This window comes from Schistocerca gregaria, chromosome 6, assembly GCF_023897955.1.
Source record: "Schistocerca gregaria isolate iqSchGreg1 chromosome 6, iqSchGreg1.2, whole genome shotgun sequence".
NCBI classification, from domain to species: domain Eukaryota; kingdom Metazoa; phylum Arthropoda; class Insecta; order Orthoptera; family Acrididae; genus Schistocerca; species Schistocerca gregaria.
This window is the reverse complement of record NC_064925.1, coordinates 413,961,116-413,983,130: the sequence shown is the minus strand read 5'-3', so window position 1 is coordinate 413,983,130 and position 22,015 is coordinate 413,961,116.

Here is a 22,015-nt window from a genome sequence, read left to right as displayed (position 1 = left end):
TAGAAAATTTGGCTTCTTCACCCTAAACTTGGCCACAAAACTGGAAAGAAAAATATGAACACCAACCCTCACCCTTCATACATGGTGACCCTTATTATAGCGCTGTGCCTACCTCCAATGTGTGAGCCCAGTATTCTTTCCCCTTGTCTTCCATTGCTGCTGTGTGACCTCAGGTGTGACTTTTCCCTGCGAAACATCATTCATAGACCGTAAAGTAGGCAGTGGAGAATTCAGAGGGTAACTCCACGTCAAGCAGAGGGGTGTTGCCTGACGAATCTCGTGAAGACCCATATCAAAGGCTGAGTTGAACCACGGAATAGAAAAAGTCCACTAGTGCTGAGATTCTGCGTCATACATGATCAGTGTAGTTTTTAAATTACTGTTCATTGTTTTGGCAATCAAACGCCGAGGGCAGTACGGTAGGATGATGAACAGAACCGCTTAAAGTGACTAGACAAAAAGGCTTAGTACTGTTACCAACCTCTGTCTGAAGGAGGGCAAAAAGTGGAGAATAGTCTAGAAAACAGGAGTATGGTGAAGGTCGTAGTCATTCGACTGCACGGAACCAACTTTGTACACCAGGTAATAGCGTCCGCGTAGTCTAGGTGTAGCGTACTTGTGTAGTAATCGAAACGTCCTCGGCTCATGTGTGAAACCCGCAACGGGTTAAATTTTGATTAATAATAAATACTGGCGGCCGAAAACTTTCGGGGTAAGAATACCTCCTCATTATGCCAACGGTCTTGTTGAAGAGGGCGGAGGAGCGGATAGAGGTTTATCCCCCCACTTGTCTTTTGGAGGGGGGGGGGGGGGGGAGGAGGGAATGCTCCTAAAGGAGGAAGAAACAGCAATGGCCAACGGCATATGGATGCGTAAGGCAATGGAAACCATTGCATTAGATCACGTAACACTTATCCAGGGGACATTTGGCCTGTAACTGAACAAGTGTCTTGATGATCTATTCATCGGAAAAAGATTCTGGAACAGTCCCCCCTCTCCGATATCCAGGAGGGGGCTGCCAGCACTAGGTGACCATGAAAAAAAGATTGAATACTCTGATAAGGGATAAAGTTTTCGAATCGCGGCGTGGAATGTCAGAAGCTTGTTTGTAGTAGGGATGGTAGAAAGTTTAAAAAGAGAAATACAAATTCTTAATCTACACAGTTAGGGTCATTGTTGTGTTCTGGAAAGAAGTCATACATTTGTGGTCATATGAGTGTAGTGTATTATCAAGAACAGGAAAAAATGGTTTAAAGGGAGAAGGATTCGGTATAAATAAGAAGGTAGGGCAGATAGACTGTTACTGTGATATAGTACTTCTTATCAGAATCGACAGCAAACCGACACCGACAACGATAGTTAGGATATACATGCCAACGTTGCATACTGAAGATGAAGAGAGAGAGAAAGTGAATGATGATATTCAAAGCGTAATACAGTACATAAATGGAGATGAAAATCTAATAGTCATGCGGGGCTGCAATGCAGTTGTAGGGGAAGGAGTAGAAGAAAAGGGTACAGGAGAATATGAGCCTCGGTCAAGAATGAGAAAGGAGAAAGGTTAATGGAGTTCTGAAAAAATTTGAGCTGTAATATCGAATACTCTGTTCAATAATCACAAGAGAAAGAGGTACATTTGGAGAAGGGTGGGTGGTACCGGAAGATTTAAGTTAGATTACTTCATGGTTTGACAGAGCTTCCGAAATGGATTGTAAGGCGTACCCAGGATCAGATATAGACTCTGATCACAATGTAGCAGATACGAAGAGTAGGCTGAAGTTCAAGAGATTAGTCACGAAGAAACAATACGTAAGGGAGTGGGATACGGAAGTACTAAGAAATGACGAGATACGCTTGAAGTTCTCTAAGGCTATAGATTCAGCAATAAATAATTACACAGTGGGTAGTACACTTGAAGAGGAATTGACATCTCTAAAACTGGAAAAAAATAGGTACAAACACGGTAACTGAGAACAAATGATGGCTAAGAAGGAAATACTTTAGCTGATCGATGAAAGAAGAAACTATAAGAGTGTTTAGGGAAAGGCAGGTATACAAAGATACAAATGGCTGAAGAATTAAATAAATAGGAAGTGCTGAGAACCTAAGACAAAACTGCTGCATGAAAAACGTGAAGAAATCGGAAAAGAAATGACTGTCAGAAGGACTGACCCAGCATACAGAATAGTCAAATCAACCTTCGCTGACATTAAAAGCAATGGTGGTAACATTAAGTGTGCACCGGGAACTCCACTGTTAAATGCAGAGGAGAGAGCAGTTGGGTGGAAAGAGTACATTGAAGGCTCTTAACGAGGCGGAAGATTTGCCTGACGTAATAGAAGAGGAAACAGATGTCGATTTAGAAGAGATACGGGATCCGGTACTAGAATCAGAAGAGCTTTTGAAAACTGAAGACCAAATAAGGCAGAAGGGATAGATAACTTTCTATTAGAATTTCTATGATCATTGGGAGATGTGGCAACGAAAATACTCTTCACGTTGTGTTTAGTAGAGTCTGTCAACATACGACCTGACTTCGGAAAAATATGATCCACACAAGTCCGAAGACTGCAAGAGCTGAGAGATGCCAGAATTATCGCACATTCAGCTTTACAGCTCACGCATCCAAATTGGTGACAAGAATAATATGCAGAAGAAAGGAAAAGAAATTTGGGGGATGTATTTGAAAAGGTTAGAAAAGGTAAAAGCACCAGAGAGGAAATTCTGAGACTACAGTTGATAATGGAAGCAAGACTAAAGAAAAACCAAGACATGTTCATAGGATTTGTCGAGTTGGAGAAACCATTCGACAATGTAATATGGTGTTGGTTTTTCGAAATTCTGAGAACAACAGGGGTAAGCTATAGAGAGGGACGGGTAATATTTCATATGTACAAAAGCCCAGAGGGAATAATAAGAGTAGGTAAGTAAGAACGAAGGGGTCGGAATAAAATGGGTGTAAGGCAGGGATGTAGACTTTCCGCCCTACTGTTCAATCTGTACATCTATGAACAAGATCGGTGCTCTTGTTGATGGTGTCCATTATAATGAGGTATCTGTTAATATGGAGGGTGGGAACTCGGTAACTGGATTTACATGAAAGAAAAACCTTTAATGTTTAAATGAAATAGTTGCTGGATCTGTACATTTACGATAGTTGTATAAATATTAAATAACTTGGCCATATTTATCTGTTGCACAATGGATAGCAGTAGGACGTAAAAATGAGAGTTTTGCGAGAGAATACGTGCTCTGGTAAAAATATCACACTTATTGAAGACACAACGGAACAGCTAATAAACTAAACGATTAACAAATGGGTGATTAAATGATGACTAACTGAAAACCTCAGCTGCCGATAGGTGTTGTTGATAAACCTCGATGGGTACAGCTGAAAATGTGCGCCCCAACCGGGACTCGAAATCGGGATGACCTTTGATCTCGATGCAGGGGCTGATGGATATTTCACAGCTGCGTAGCAATGTGAATAAATGAGTAATATTCCCACTATATTTTTATTTCTGTATGAAATTTAGCCTTTTTTTATCTTCCACTCTATAAGAAATAGAAATTGAACCGTAACTTGTTTGAATACAATTTCTCTTTACACTACATTTTATAACTGTAGTAAAACAGCAAGCTCCTAATCAAAATTTCCACTCACCCCGCGTCTTGTGACAACACTGGCGCAGATTTCTCGGAAGCACAACAATAAACGGCAAGCAGGCAGCAGATAATCTAGATTTCTGTTTCAAAATGAAATTTCAAACAATATTCAAACTGTTGATTATCTCATGATGGAATGTGGATGATGATTTACAACGTGTACAATGATGAGAGAGAATTTATATAAAAATATAACTGCTTAATCAATTGAAATCTTGACGTATGAGTCAGGGAAGTGGGGTAGTCATTCTCTCAGCTCTCGGCATGTAAACAAAGTTAACTTGCTGCCAATAATCATTACTACAAGTTACGTGAACAGTGCTGCAGCTTTTCTCAAACTTATTGTGTTACAAAAAGCTATTATGAAAATTTATATTCCTTTCACTTTTCTATGAATACGTCATATTCATTATCGCTGTCCTGCAGTTGCAGTTAAGCGGTCCAATCTCTGTACCTTACCGAGCTCCCCAGCAACCTCCTTCTTCTTCATTCCGTCATATTGTAACCCCATCTATTTTCATATATCTAATTACAGTAGTGAATATCCAGAACATATTCCTAGTGATTTAGATTAATTCTTTCAACAGACACTTTTAGTGCTCCCAAGAGTGCTTTTTGCCTCGTAACGTTTATTATTTACACAGTTTCGCATCCCCCTAGTTCTAGAGCTTCAACGAGACACTTGACATTCCAGTATACGATGTATGTAATGGATTTGGTTCCTCATAAATGGTGCTATATCAGTTTTCTTGGATCTCACACCTAGATACTGTTGTCTGCATCGGTATTCTGAAGTGTGTTGTACACTTTCTGCTGTTGCGACTTGGAAAACTTTGTCGCGGAATTTGTAAATTTTCGCAGTTTTATTCGTACCGCGTCCAGGTGGTAGATGCCAGCCCAGCCGATGCGCTAATTAAGTAAGGCACTGGACAGTATTGTTGACATTATGACAAAACCGTGCAGGCACAGGGGCATTTACGACACCGATCAACGGCCGAGCGCATGAAATGATGTGTGACTAAGATTCAAGTAATATTTTATTATATTTTGTTACTCGAGAACGCACACTTTACAGATTAAACTGGGTCTATCAACCATTTCTCACTAGAGAACGAGCTACAAAAATCTAACGGGAAAAGTAATATGAAAAAACTATTCGTCATCCTCCTACAGGTATACTTCGGAAGCATAGCTGTCAGTGTACAAATAATCGAACTGCACTGAGTTGCAAAGGATGCACACCTGATCTGTGCAAGAATGTTGTTACGACCAAATTACCCACCCTATTACTGATCAGGTCCCCACCCTCCGAGATAAAGTATACAACATGTCAGGGTCGATCGGAGGTACTCCATCCTTAGAGAGTTTGGACTTTGTGTTAGAGTAAGCGCACAGGCGATGGAACACAGCATCTCCGAGGTAACGATGAAATGGAGAATTTCCCTTACGACCATTTCACGAGTGTACCGTGAATATTAGGAATCCGGTAAAATATTAATGCAAAGCTTTACGCCTCGCCTTGTCCATCAACAGTTGGAGTGATGTGGGACCCCTGGTAAGTCTAGATACATATCTGACAGATGCCACGCACGTAAGCAGCCTGTCTGATAACGTGCATCCCTCCATGTCCATTGTGAATCCCAAAAAACTTGGGCAATTCCAGCAGGACAATGTGACTCCCCACACTTCCAGAATTGCTACAGAGTAGCTACAGGAATACTCTTCTTAGTTTAAACACATCCGCTGGCACCAACCACCCCAGACACGAACATTATTGAGCATACCTGGGACGTCTCGCAACGTACTGTTCAGAAGAGATCTCCATCCCCTCTTACTGTTACTGATTTTTGGGAAGCCTTGCAGGATTCATGGTGTCAGCTCCCTCCAGCGCTACTTCAGGCTTTAGTCTAGTCCATGTCGCGTCAAGTTACGGCAGTTCCAGAGTGCTCACAAGGGGCCTGCAGAATTTTAAGCAGGTGTACCAGTTTCTTTTGCTCTTCAGGGTATAGGAAAGATAAACCTCGCGCGGTTCCAGACTGAAGCGCCTAGAACTGCTAGTTCACACCGGACGGATATTACCTGTGTAATCCAATCATCTAATTCCAGGGATGTCGGCTGAACATGACGTGACACATTTTCAAAAGAAAATACCAAAGTTTTTTTCCTGAGATTTATAGCTATGCTTAATACAGCGACGAAATTTCGGTTAAACACCCAAAATTCCAATTAACATCAGCACGACCAGAAGGAGCAATCAGATTACAAGGAATATGAGCGAACGCGGAGATAAACTGACGGATAACACTCAACGAAGATCAAGTACAGCGATGTAAACACGGAATTGCAGATCAGCAAAGAAAACAACGTCCACTCGCTAGCGCAGCTGAAAGTGAACTACCACTAGACCACGAGCTGCGGACTACCTCTTTGCTATCTGATATGCGCTTTATGGGACTGGCTATTCAGCCACACAAGCAGATTACTTTTACTCTCACAGAGTTAGATATGAAATTTGTCTTGTACACTCTCATTCACGCTTTTCATTGATCAGGTTAGATGAGGAAAGGATGTATATACCTACATACTGCACATAGATGTATTGAATATGCGTAATCTTGCTCGGACAGTTACCAAACGTTAGTAAAATTTGAAGTGAAATTAAGATTATATACCTTGTAGCCACTAAAGACGCACTTAGCGGCTCAGTCTTTTTTATTTAGTTTACAGTTTGCGCCCACATTTCAGGTGCCAGATGTACGTACATTAAGTTATATGTTAAGTAACATGACGAATGTTTTATGAAGTTCCCCGTCCAGTCATGAGTTCTACCACGAGTTTTATCTGTTTCCTGTTCAAGTTCGATATTATAGAACTTCTCTCGAAATATGGATTCGGCAATATTGTTATGCCATATTTTTAATTTTGAGTCTTTGATCAATATTCTACGCACCGCCTTCTGATTCAACTATGTAGTTTTGACTATAAAATCACCTTAGGTTTTGACAGGTTCCGGTCCAATAAATCGACACATCGCGCTGTCCTGGTCATTCTATTAGATTGTTCATTGCCATCAGCTCCTGAGTGACCAGGGACCCCAGTAATTTTCCCCTGTTCTTTCCCCTAGTCTCCGAAGGGCTTCATTGCTTTCTGCGATGATCTTTGATATCGTTCCAGGGGCTGAAAGATATTTCATAGCTGGTTAGCAGTCTGAATACATGAGTAACATTCCCGCTGTATTTCCGTTTCTGCGTGAAACTTAGCCCTACTTTAATTTCCACTCTTAAAAAAATACTTGTTACCAAGACTATTTCTTTACAAACTGTTATCCACCTTGAGCTCGTATGCTAACTTTTAACAAAGTATAACGTAATTTGATCTGAAATGTAACTGCGCTGAATACAACCTCTCTTTATATTAAATGTGCAACTGAAGTAAATAAGTGGCATGCCTGTAATCAAAATTTCCACTTACCTCATGCCTTGTGACAACACTTTTGCAGATTTCTCGAAAGTACAACAGCCAACGGCAAGCAGGCAGCAGCTGAGGTAGATTCCTGTTTCAAAAAGAAATTATAAAATTATATTCAAACTATTGCCTACCTCCTGGTGCAATGTGAAGAACGCACAAAGGAGTACAAAAACTGCAGAGAATTCATATAAAAATGAAATAACTTAATCAGTTGAAATTTTAATTCATGATCAGGGAAGTGGGGTGATCTTTCTCTCAGCTCTGGGCAAATGAACGACTTTAACTATCTGGCAATGATCATTTCTACAAATTAGGTGCGCAGTGCTGCAGTCGTATCTGAGGCTCCTTCACTTTCAAAGCAAAAAAAATCGTATTCAAAATTTATATTCCTTTCAATTTTCATCATATACATCAAACTCATCTTTGTTGTCATTTACATTGCATTTTTTTTCATCTAAAATGTACAATCACAAGTCAACACAGTGATGTACTCTTTCTACAGGGTCAATCAATAAACTATTCTCCCAACCAATTTCAATAACAAGTGACAAACAGTTATCTTTAAAGGTAATGATAAGGAAAAGGATTAATTCGCCCCAACGCTTCACTTTAGATTTTGCATTTACTGTCACACCCTTCAGTGTAAACAACAGAACAAGCAAAGTAACAATGAGAGAATATTTGAACTCGTAATATTTGCTGTATAACTTTAGAATTATTTAATAAGCAATAGGAATCTAAGATTATTCCTATCTAACAAACATGTTTTTAAGACCATAAACGATAAAGATCAAAGGTTAAGAAAGTCCAATGAACTTGAGCAAGTATCTCTTTTTCAGTCTCTAAATGAAGTCAGTAGGTGACATAGGGGATAATAGGACGTACAATTAAATGTTACACGAATAAGAACGATCACTCAATAAGAATTATAAACACAAATTAAAGAAGATCCATTTAAAGCAATTAACATCAATTGCAAATAACTAAGTCACGTGTCATCAAATGTATGAAAATCAAATCTTTCAGCTCTATAACAATGTTGGATTGTGGAATCAGCCGGATTACCAACACAGAAGGCTAAAGTCTACCAAACAACAATTTCTCCAAAGCTAGAACCATCTTAATAGTGTAAAATATTTAGGTTATCCTGAAATATTATAATTCGCCTTTCTTGGGCAAAACGGTGGACTATATAAATAACCTCTTATTTCATGCTCCTAGAACATTGAGCGGCAATAGACACTCGGACAACTCTTATCCAGCGTGGCTCGGGAAAGAGGATGGCTCCACCAGGAGGAGGAAACATTTACCAGAACTGGAAAGGGAACTCGTCTAACACGAGCCACTAGGTTGGAGGAATTTTAATCATTAACCAAAGCTTGCTAGCCAGAGGACGAAAATTACATAGGCAAAGATATCTTTATTTGTGCTCACAAGAACTAATAATTTCTGCAAATGAGATTCCAGGAGAACTACCGCCGTAGCATAAATACGGGACTTCGGAGCTAAGGAGAGCAAGTCAACAACGGTCTCCACCCAATAGGCGTAACATTTCAGACAGATCGAGCAACCGACATCAGTCGTGGCTAGGCGGATTACCAAATAGAAACTCTGGCACTACCTTAAATGTAATTAAATAGAGCACTTAAATGCCACGGGGAATAAACTCCTTAACACAAGAGTATACACACAATAACAACGGCTAAAGTTAAATATACCTACGTACTAAAACACAACAGATATTGGCTAACATTAACATAATCTCGCAGTTCAGACATCCATAAAATTAATTAGCTACAATCCTCTCTCCGCCAGACAGTACACGGTTATTTAATATCTTACAACGCTCTTATCCAAACAGTTACCTACGCCGTCCATGGTAAAATAACAACTTGCAGATGGTCCACAGCCAAAAAAATTTTCTTTTTTTTTTGTTTCTTTTCTACGCGCGCTTTATGTCAGCATGGCGTTCAAATACACGATCATGCAAGGGGCAGTAACACAGACGCAACGCAATTTCCGATCGTAAACTCAAAGCAGAGAAACGTTCCACACAGTTATCAATAGCTCCCACAACACCGGGAGTTTGGCCCCGCCAGACGACGACCGTTGCACTAAATAGATGATGAATGCTACTTTCAGTGACGCCACCACCTTCTGGAGGTTATTAGCAGTCGCATACGGACATCACAGCTTCCCCAGCCCATGAACTAAAACCAAACGTTGTCCACAGATTTGCAGCCTGTTGTATTCTCACAGCCCGGTTTTTTGGGCTCTTCCAGACTTAGCGTAGAGGGACCTAGAGGGACCGAGCGTCCGGCCACAGAACAGTCGTCCAAGGCTGAACACTCATCTCAACTGCCTCCTCCGCCCTCGGCACGGCACACCGCGGCTCCTCCCAGAGGGCGCGCTAGCAGCGCTCTCGCGGAGGCTCCACAACGTCCTCTACGAGAAACTCCAAACAGGAGTAAACCAAGAGAAAAACAGGAACCGTGCCAAAAGACACGCTTCACACAGCACTACGAAATACGTCCCTCACCTACCCTACTTCAAATGCTGTAGCAGGGCGCGCTGAGCCAAATACTTTGCCACGACAAGACCCAATATTGTATAACGTAAATTATTCTCTCTCTAAAATGCGTATACAAAAATGAAAACGACATGACCACCTTACAAAAATAGGTGCTACGATCTTTGTAGCACCTACGGAAATGCTCCTCCTAGTAAATCCCGAAAGCGGGGAATTTCGCCTATGACTATCTTCCCTCGAGATACTGCTCTCTCTGTTCTACGCTGTACCCCGTAAATTCTGGCTCCATAAGATTGATCTGTTTTCGACCTTCCACCAGACCAGATTATATCTCCTGCAAGGTATTGTGGTTCATTCTTCGACTGCTCCCTTCTTGCAGTTGTTAGAGCGAAGGGTTTATGAAATAGCAAAATGTGAGCGAGCAAGAAAAAGCTAACGGAACAAGTAATATAAAGAAAACCTACTCATCACGCTCCGATAAGTCTACATCAGAAGCATAGGTATAAGCTTCGTTGCTCAAAGCATTGAATAGTGCCGCCGTTCTGCCTGAGTTTGAACCAAACAGAATGATGTGCTTTTGAATTTCAGAGTAACCACAACACGCGCTTCTTGATGAAGATCTGTTGACTACCTGCCCTCGTTCTTCACTTCTCGTGGGCAACTCTGCATCACGGTAGCTGCCACTCATGACTCAGGTCAACAGACGTCACCAACGGAAATGGGCGTCGACGTATTACTCTAACGGCGGTGTTTTCAAGCACAAAGCGCGTCCGTGAAGACAGCTGGAATGCAGTATAAGGCTGTTTTCATAAAGATCTGTCAATACTACAATCGTTTGAGTATACGACCCCTCGGTAATCTGCCCTCTCCCTCACCATCTCACTCATCATGAGGGGCAGAGGTCAGGAATAGGCGGTGGTGGTGTTTATGGTTTAACGTCCCGTCGACAGCGAGGTCATTAGAGACGGAGCGCAAGCTCGGGTTAGGGAAGGATGGGAAAGGAAATCGGCCGTGCCCTTTCAAAGGAACCATCCCGGCATTTGCAAGAAACGATTTAGGGAAATCACGGAAAACCTAAATCAGGATGCTGGAGACGGGATTGAACAGTCGTCCTCCCGAATGCGTGTCCAGTGTGCTAACCACTGCGCCACCTGGCTCGGTCAGGTATAGGCCCAACTGTTACAGTTGGTGTCATGAATTAGTCGTTCCGCTTCACGACGCGGGTTGTCTGGGGAAATGTTCTTCCAGCATACAAACCGTAAAGTTAGCCGAGAGAAGTGTTTGTTCGGTAACACTTAAGCCCAAAGAACGTGTCTTGGAGTCGGGCAGTAAGACTGGGTAATTTATTAAATTACATCCGAGCAGTGGTACTCGTGGTATCTCCATTTCATTAGCATTGGCTCATTACAATGGGGTGCGTTGAACCACACGTTGTTTATGTTTGATTCAGTATTTTTTCTCAGTTAAGAGACCCACAACGTCGAGTACTGGGTGGAATATGATAAGGTTACGTTTGAGAATTCATGTGAATCCCTGAACTTATCATTGTTTGTTTTGCAATTTTACAGGGCACGAATTGCCATGCACTACGGGTGTAGGAGGCACATTTTTTACATGTACACGTGTTGATCATTTGGCTCTCCATAGTGCAGACTATAGATGGGTGACGACACATGAGAAAAGGTAACTTATAAGGTTTTTCTTCAGTAGTGAGTTATTTGTGTTTCTGGTACTGGTAGTGATGAAGTAAAGTGCTGGTATTACAACAGAATCTGTTGCTGCTATAACAGAGCAATTGCGAATGTTAACAGAAGAAACGTTTTACCAAAAGTACGAGCATGAGGACCTTTTTCGTAGATTTGTGGTTTTGGAAACCTTTGAGGTTGAGAATTTTAGTCTGATGGTCACATCGGATATTCCACTAAATCCGAAAGACCAGAACCTAGTTAAATCTCACTCGTGTAATGAAGAGTTGGATGTTTCACATTGTTTTGTATGCAGAAGCGTGGCTCACTGAGTAATGTTAATGGATAATATAAGGGTTTCAGTAAGCGTAAATAATTTTGGGAGAGGAGAAGTTAATTTGTCAAAAGGTATAATAACACTACTAAAGATGAAAACGTCGATACGTTGAGTTTGGACAGGAGTCATAAGCAAACATTACGCAAGAAGCTGTGTCACTTGTAGGCCAGTGATCGCACAAATATGGAAAGTGTATTATTGAAATTTATCAACTTGTTTTGTAGAGATGGGGTGTTACAAGCTTTTCTAGTAACTCAGCACTGTATAAAATTGGGATTTTACACCGATTTACAGCAAACATTACGTACAGCGAGACATTTACAGACATTAATAGAGAAGTTCGTGGAAGAGAAAGTTCGAGATTGGATCAAGAATGAAGTAGCAATCTCTGAAGTACACATGTCGTAATCATTCCTAAGAAATCACTGGATGGAACCAAGGAATACATGTTTTTTCTGAGATAGTAGATGATTATCCAATCGCTAATTTGACTGAAATTTTGGATAAGTGTTGAGTGCCGTTATTTTACTGCATGTCACTCAAAAGTTGTCATCAGTTGGAAGTAGCACTTGAGCATAGGCCAAAGACACCGTTTACCGCATCATGCGGACATTATCAATAGAAGCGAATGTCATTCCGTTTGGAAATCGCTCCTGCTACTTTTCAGGGGTTATTGGACGGAGTTTTAAGAGGGTTAAATCCTAAGGCCCATACATGATCTATTTGAATGACTTAATAGTGTATTCTTCGGTTAAACCAGAACATGTGAGACGATTGGAGGATGCTTTTAGTAGGTTGATTCTGCACATCTGACAAGCAGATGCAGTCGTTTGTCGCTTTGAGATATCGTAAATTCATAAGGGATTTCTTGAAAACAACTGAACATTTGAACAAATTAGTTAGTAAGTTAGATTTACGTTCCATAGATAATTCTGTACAACAAATAGTAATGATGTGTAATCAGCCATTTCACATACACATCGCCAATTAATTTGTAAAGATGGCTACATGCTAATCATTTATAACTGTAAAATTTAAAGATTTCATCTAGTAGCTCCTCTACACCAACTTTTACCCATTAAATAGAAATTCTTTTACTGAACAGAAGTGTCAAGAAGAAACTTTTTCAGATTGTTTTTGAATTTTACTTTACTGTCCTGTCGGAATGCTCAGAATGCTCAACTCCTTAAACAGATGACTGTAAGATGATCATGGGTGACCGCCACATATCATTCGTACAGTAGGTTTTTGAACAATGAAGTGTTTCTTTTTTAAATATGAATTGCCCCAGAACATTATCCCATTTGACGTCACTGAATGAAAATATGGGGTATATAGCATGTTACGGATTTGCGTCTCCCCGAGATTTGCAATGTTTCTAATTCCAAAAGTGTCTGAACTATGTTGTTTTAGGAGTTCCAAAATGCACTTATTCCAGTGTAAATGCTCGTCAATACTGACACATGACAATTTTGAAGTTTCACCCTATTCGCTATTTCCTTACTACTTGTTACCTTAACACTGATGTAGTACTCATAGATATGAAGAACTGATAATATTGTGCCTTTTTAAAATTGAGTGTGAGATCATATGCAGATAACCAATGCTACTTTTAGAAACATCGTTTATCATTTGTTCTGTTTCTTGCGTATGTTTGGACTGGTTACACTACAATTGTTATGTGCAAAAAGAATTATTTCTGCTTGTGGCGTATCAGACCACAGATCGGTTACATATACATAGGGAACAAAACTAGGCCTAATACTGAACCTTGGGGAATCATGTCCTTGGACTCTACTGGTTGACTTATGTAGTACAACTTTTATTATTGATTTGGTTACATATGACATTATCGTTTGATTTTCTGTGTCTCCAGTCTCATAAATCTGCAATTTATCTAGGACTGTACTGTGATTCACACTGTCAAACGCCTCAGACAGGTCGCAGAAAAAGCCAAATGGTGCTATTTATCATTTAATGCTTCTAAGATTTGGGGAGTTAACATTTATTACTCTATCGGGAACACCTTCAAAACCAGATAAGATTTATGTTTTAGAGAATGTATAATTTTCTTAATAGGTAATTCACAAAGAGTGTAATGTTTCAGTGGACGCAGGAGTATGAGGTATCAATGGAGCAATTGGGGGAAACAATGATTTCCGATGTAGTATTGCTATTCCAGATTTTGACAAAGAGTTCATCCCGTCTTATGATTCCTCAAATAAGGCAGTCGGCAGTATTTTGGGTCGGATGCTTTATGGACAGGGGCATCTAGTAGTTTATGAACCGTGACGGTTTAATAAGGCGTAAAGTAACGGCTCAACAAATGAAAAGGAAATGTTAAAGGTCCTATGTGATATTACACATTTCTGATGTTTTGTGAATGGTAGAAAATTTAAAGTTGTGACTGATCATGCGTCATTGAACTGATTGTTTAGTCTAAATGATCCCTCTTCTCGTTTGCCACATTGGGCCCTCAAGCTAATACGTTTAATTACGAGGTTGTCGGGCATAAGACACACAAACGATGTTACATTAAGTCGCAAAACAGCCTTGTTTAGTGTATTGGGCAAGAGTTTATTGGAACAGCAGGGTGCATAGGCAGACGATAACGATTATCAAGCCTTTAAGTCACAGCCGCACGCTTTAATACTTGAAGATTTGTTTTACAGACTTCCGAAATTGGGGCCACGTATCGCAGTTCCAAGAGTTCTTCAAAAGGAACTGATACAACAGGCTCATGACCAGCTGTCATCAGTTGTTGATTGCCGACGGACAACAGACAGGCTTATTACGGAATGGTTTTGGTGGAGGAATAGGAAGCGTGTCAAAGAATGTCTACCATGCCCTGAGGGAGAGGATATTTTGCACTAGAGAATCCCTTCGCTGAGGTCAACAGAGGAGACGAAGCCATTTTAAATGCTTGAGCTCGACATTTACTATCCACAGTACACCTGTACGCATGTACTTATGGCTATAGAACTCTTTTGCGGCATATAGTAATGATATCAATACCAGATCAACAGTCCAGTACAGTGGCACTAGTATTATATTGGATATTGGAGATTTTAGTCCCCAATAACTTAATTGCCGACCAGAGAACGAGCTTAGTTTTGGAACCTACGGAGCAGATGTGTCATGTATTGCGTATTCGGAAGTTACAAAAGAGTCCGTTCCACCCGCAAACCAAAAGTTGAATTGAGCACCACCATAAGACCATTTTCAAAATGCATACCCTTAATGATGACTGTGATATCTATTTTCTATATATAGTTTGCACGTGCAACTCGAAGGTTGACATGGTAGCAGTTATGTCTCTACCTGAGCCAGTATACGGGTCGAAAATTCCGTCCCACTTTGACGCTTTAAGTCCTAAATTAGGCGCCAACAGCGAAGCAGTGAAGAAGTTTGTGAGAAGAAATCGGGAGGTGTGGAAAGACGTACAAAAGGCGAACACGAAGGCCATGGACCGCCGAATAGGCTAATGGGCAGACTACCACAGTACCGTGTACGGCAGAGGGTATTGGTCGCTAATCCCAGTACGCCAGAAGGAAAGACGAAGAAAATCTTGATCAAATATCACAGACCATATCTGGTCGTGGGGATGAACACGCCGGTTAACGGAAAGGTACAGGTTCCTACCAAAATGTATGTCGTGCACATCAGGCTGGTGAAACTATTTAAGAGTATTTTGGATGCTGTGCCACAGTTACCTGTGTCCTTAGTGGGATAATCTGGAGAAGGCAGAATGTAGGAACCTCGTCCGTTAGACAATTCGAGGCACTAGGATGCCTAATACCTTGAGGTCACGTAATTAATAATGTTGTTGGATTATTTAGTGTGGTATGTTAGTGCTAAATTTATACTTGATATTTCTCTTATGTATACTTTTTGCATTGTCTTGTGATCGGGTGGATTTAGTGTTTTCGTATCATTGCAAGATATATTTTTCTTTTATTACTATACTATTATTATCAGGTTCTTGTTACTATTGTTTCTTCTTTCTGCTTGCCGTTAGTTCCTATCTTTGGAAGGAGAGCGTTGATAGACTGTTTCTTTCCTCAGGTGACGATTTTGTGATGTCATCCTGAATGATGGAATGGTCCTTGGTTTGTCATACATTATCGGGAGAGGAGCAGAACGCTTGGTTGTCGGTCAACAACTGGTATGATTTGGGTTGTTCTCTAGGCAATCGTATGTCTTCCTTATGAGGCATCAGCGGATATTTAAATGATGAATGAAATTGGTATTTTGAAAGATTTTCTTTCGGAATTGTTTAAAGAGATACAGGGAAGTGACGGTTATTTCGGGACTTACAAGTGAGCTGTGATAGTCACAGTTTATCTACGGTAAATTATGAGCGTAGTTACCACAGCTGGTAGATATTGTATCACTTACTATAGTTAAGAGGAAAAGAGATTGGTTAATTGGGGGAGATTATTAATAAAAATATTGTCCTTCACACCAGATGAGGCGGATGTTCCGAAATTGAATTATTCACTTGGTCATATTCAAAATGCGGCCGATTCCTATGATGAGTGCCGTGGAATGGAACTCAACTCGGGGCGGATTTCCCTCTTCCGTTTACACTCACTGGTATGACTGTCATGACACTGACGCGGAATTACTGTATTGGCCGGAAGGGCCATTAAGGGAATTACCCTTCGGGAATTTAGCTCAACTTAATGCCACCCTCAACCCTGAACTTACGCGTTCGTTAGACAAATTTATGTAATGACAGGAGGTGAAAATTTTAATGGAGGTGATATACAAAATCGTAAGCACGAGGTTATATCGATAATTATTTCATCTACCAGTGCCTGCTTCTACTAGGTATTTGTCTATTTTATTTCTGTAATAAATGCAGAAGGGGACAGAGTTTACAGAACAACCGGCACACCAGTTTCCAGCCAAATGGTTAACCGTCATAGGCCATGGAACAACTGACGGGAGTAGAGTCTCTATACTAGGTAGCATAAACATTAGACTGAAGACTGTATTGTAGTTAGGTTCTCGAAATCGCACTTTGAGAATTAGTATATCAAGGAGAAACAAACATAGGTCATCTCAGGGCTGCAATCTGGGTGTTGCAATCAGCACAGCACAGATTTCTTTTGGTTAACGCTAATTTTAATTAAAGATTCGTCTTGGAAGACACGGGAGATCTTTCGAAAGAAAGGAGGTGTGTAGCAGCCGGAAAAAAGTTCGGTGCCCCAATTGTGAATATTTTAAACGTTTTATTTTAACAAGCGGCTAGTCTGTAGAGGCCAGCCCTGCTGATGTGCTAATCGAGTAAGCTTTTAGATTGCACTTTTGAAATTATGCTAAGACTTTCTGGAAAAAAGGCTTGACACACTAGACATAGGGGAGTCACATAGAACCGTAAAATCCTCAAAACGTCGTGACCACCAGTAAAATGATGTATTATATCTACATCTACATCTACATGGATACTCTGCAAATCACATTCAAGTGCCTGGCACAGGATTCATCGAACCACCTTTACAATTTCAATCTTGTATAGCGCGCGGAAAGAATGGACGCCAATATCTTTCCGTACGAGTTCTGCTTAAAGGCGTTGACAAACGTCAACAGGGACAGATGAAAATTTGTACCCCGACTGGGACTTCAACCCGAGATGATCTGCTTCTAATCAGATGCTCTATCCATCTGAGCCACCGAGGACACATAGGATAGGGCGAATGCAGTGATTTACCTATAGAACGCCTCCCGAGAATCGCACATTTTCACATTATTTTCCCGCACTTCATTCGTAGTGTCCCCACCCTTTATACTCATTATTCGTGGCGCGTTGCCGATTCCCGTAAAAGTTCGGGTATTGTTTTTGCATCCGCGCAGAGGAAGAAGATGGTCAAGTGGCCAGTGAGACTTAACTATATATATACTAAGATGCTGTAGATTCTTCCAAATTTGTGATATATCTCCTTCAGTATGTGACTGTCAGTACAATTTCAATCACAGCTTTATCTAACACTGGACTGAGTGCCACTGAACAGGAAACAATAAAGAATCAAAGGGAAATGAATCAATGTTGAGGTAATTGTTGATGTCAACCCTGAGAAATAGAACGTCCATGTGTTCTAAGGTCACGTAATGCTATTATTTCTGGAGTAAGGCGATCGTTATGGGAAGTCGTATCTGCTACCAAGCGGGGGAGACCTTATGACCAACTCCCTTAAACGTAAACTTTCCGATTTAGCTTAAACGAAAATACGTAAAAAAATCATAGAATCTGGAAGAAGACTGCATTTAAGAAAGTAAATATTTTCTTAGGAAATTTGAAAGTATAAAGTACCTGAATAGGTATCAATATTTTCAAAAGGTGGGCATTAAGTTCCGCTCCCCTCTGTCCACCTCCCTTGGTATCCCATGGGTTAATGATGTTACAGCTACTGCAGCACTGAGGGGTCAATCAGACGAAGAAGTACTTTGTGTGACTGAATATGTGTTTAACATGAGAGGCCAGTTCGTATGTGGCATACCATGAGATCCAAAGTAAAGCACAGTCGTTTTAGCAGTTGGTTGCTGGATTACGCCAGTGTTACAAAAAGAAAATACCATAGGAATTTTTCGCGAGGAGCTCAATACTTTTAATTTGAACTGTGATAAGTCCATGGAAATATTTTCAGGCAGGATTTGCGAAGTTAACCCTCAACATATGTGCGTTCCAAAAAAGCAGGAGCCAACAACGTGTTATCGCAGGAGGCTGCAGCTCTTAGGACTGTGGCGCAATTTGAGGAAATATATTTTGTCATGAAGCAATAGGTAGCTCACTGATTTATCCCTTCTGAGGTGAGGTGCTACAGGTGTGTTCGCAAGGGCCATAGGAGGAAATAGTGGATAATTGGTTCAAATGACTCTAACCACTATGGGACCTAACATCTGAGGTCATCAGTCCCCTAGACTTAGAACTACTTAAACGTAACTAACCTTAGGACATCACACACATCCATGCCCGAGGCAGGATTCGAACCTGCGACCGTTGCAGTCGCGCGGTTCCGGACTGAGCGCCTTAACCGCGAGACCACCGCGGCCGGCGACGGTACGTGAGTTTACCATTACGGAAACCAAGTTTGAAGTGCATGTGGATGTTTTACCACGTTTGGGTTAACTTTGGAAAAACTCTTCAGTTCACTGAAAATTTGTTTCACTTGGGTAATACACTTGCAAACGAAGCGACATAGGAAGGCTTACGTGTCATGAAGGTGATGCCAGCTAAAATGCAGGCGAGTTCGTTAAAGATTGATCAGCAGGTATGGAAATGAAAGCGTTTTTAAGTTTTCACGTTATTTATTATTTCCTTACTGTGTATTACCGGTATCATTGGTGTAGTACCTCTAGATACGCAGAACTCAATATGCTGTGTATTTTTAAAATGAAGGGCGAGGTTACTCGCAGCAAACGAGTCAAAGAAACTTTTAAAAATATTGTATACCATTTGTCCTCTTTCTGTATGTATGCTTGGACTGATTTTGGTACCGGTGTCGTCTGCTACCAGACCTAATTCTGTTTGTTGTATATTAGACCAAAGATCCTTTACATATGTGGGGATCATTAGCAGACCCAAGTCTGATCGTTGGGGATTCATGTCCCTGGACTATAACACTTGAATTACTAAGTACAACATTCTGCATTTACTTCGATATATATGACATTATCCACTGGTTGACTGTACAATCAGTTTCACAAAATTTCTATATATCTAGAAGAATATTGGGATTCATACGGTCAGAAGCCTTAAGTAGGTTGCAGGAAATACCAACCTATGCTACTTCATAATTTAATCATTGTTAAACTTGGCGAGTTAACATGTAAATGGCTTCCTCAATAGAGCACCACTTTTGAAACCCTACCTGTGATTTTCTGAGGATATTTTCAATGCTAAGGTGAGATACTACTCTACAAAAAATCTCCTTCTCAGTTATTTTTTCAAATCATGTCAGCAGTGAAACAGGTCTATAGCTGAGTTAGTGATGCAATACGTAGTTCGGATAAGACAGGATATATTAAATGGAAACAAATACGTAATACAGTGGAAGAAGGAGAGTCAGGTAGTATCAGAGAAACTGTAGGAGGCAATGAGTTCCGATACAGTATTGGTTATTTCAGATATTTGAAAATGGTTCATATTCTCTAACGAAGCTTGTAATGGACAGTCGGATGTATTCTGTGTCAAACGCAGTAAAATAATGCGTAAAGTAACCACTGAAGAACCGAATGCCAGTGAGAGTGGCCGAGCGGTTGTAGGCGCTGCTCCAACGGTCGCAGGTTCGAATCATGCCTCGGGCATAATTGTGTGTGATGTCCTTATGTTAGTTAGGTTTAAGTAGTTCTAAGTTCTGGGGGACTGATGACCTCAAATGTTAAGTCCGATAGTGCTCAGAGCCATTTGGACCATTAACCGAAGCGTTAACGGCCATATGCGATATTATACATTTCTGGTGTTTCATGTCTGGTAGACGATTTAAAGTTTAGGCTGATCTGAGTCAATTAAATGGTTGATTTGTCTAAGAGACTCATCTACTGGTTTGCTTCAGTGCCTTCTCAAGTTCAGTGAGTATGATTACGAGGTTGTCTACACAAATGCAGATAAATTAAGTGGCAAAGTAGCCATTCTGAGTACTCTGGACAAGATTATATTGAAAGACCAGAAAGCGCAGGCAGATAGTAAAGGGTGATAGGCTTTTAAGTCAAACTGCACTTTATCATGCATGAGGATATTCGGTACACAATTCCAAAAGAAAGTGTTAAGTGTTACAACGGGCTAATGAGCGTGTTATTTCAGATCGTGGCGAACTACGATCAACAGATAGGCTTACTGCGGAATGGTTTCGGTTTGGAACAGGAAGAGTGGCTTGGTGAAATATTTGAAAGACTGTGTACCATGTGCTCAGAGAGTGAATACTTTGCACTAGAAAATCCCTTCGCAAAGGTTACCAGAGGCGTCGATGTCAATTTAAATGCTTATTCAAGACATTTGATAACCATAGCCAGAACACCAGTAAACAATACGTATGTGCTTACGATCATCAATGTTTCTCACGGTATCTAGTAATAATAGCAATTCCAGATAAAAAGGCCAGTACTGTAACACAAGTATTTATTAACAATTGGACACTGAAGATTGGAGTGCCTGATAACTTAGCTATAGACCGGGGTACGAACTTATTTTCAGTATCTACATCCAGCTGTGCTGTATATAGCATATTAGGAAGTTATGAACGAGCCCTTTCTATCCAGAAGCCGGCCGCGGTGCTAGGCGCTTAGTCCGGAACCGCGAGACTGCTACGGACGCAGGTTCGAATCCTGCCTCGGGCATGGATGGAAAGTGAGAATAAGACCATTTCCTAACTATGAAGATTTTAGTTGAATGCCAGACACGACGACTGGGATACCCATTTTGCATTACTAGCGAACAACTTAAAGGTTCAAATTGGAACTGTCATGTCACTATGTGAGATGCGGGATTAAATTGGATACTCAATTTGACTTTTTGGGGTCCTAAATTACTATCGAATAGCGAACCAATGAATAAGAGAAGTAAGGTGCAAAACCCGTACACAAAGGTTCTGGAACGCCAGGAACAGCGAAATAGGCGCACTGGTAGCCTGCCTCAGTGTCGCAGAGGGCAATGTGTGTTAACTACTAGCCCCTATAAACCAAAGAGGAAGACAAATAATTTCTTGACTAAACATCGCGAGCCGTACCACGTCGTTGATATGACCTCAACTGTTAACGGAAAGGTACAGTCTCCTACCAAATTTACAATGTCTATCCTGCACGTTGGACTGGTTAAACAGTTTAAGAGTGCTTTGGACGCTTTGACCGACCCGGTAAGATTAGGTGAAGCTGGTGCAAAGGAGAAACGTAATCGTCTAGACAGCGTAAAGCACATGGCATGCCTACGGTCTGGCGTCGTTGTTGTTGCATTATTTGAAATATTATGTTGGTGTTGGATTTATTCTTGATATTTGTGTTATGGGTATTTTGTGCATTGTTTTGTTTTCAGGGTATTTATTGTTTTCATGTCTTTGCCACATGTGTTTTTTATTACTGTAGTTTCATTGTCAGGTACTTGTTACTGTTGTTCTTGTTGCTATCTGTCGTTAGTTACTCGTTTCGGAAGGAGGACACTAGTGATAGATTGTTCCTTTCCTCAGTTGGCGAACTTGTTATGACATCCTCGATGATGGGAATGGTCCTGGATTTGCCATACTTCATCGGGAATGGCGCAGAATGTTTAGCTGTCGCACATATGTTTGTTTAAGATATATATATCATAAGGCAGTCGGATGCCTTCCTTATGAG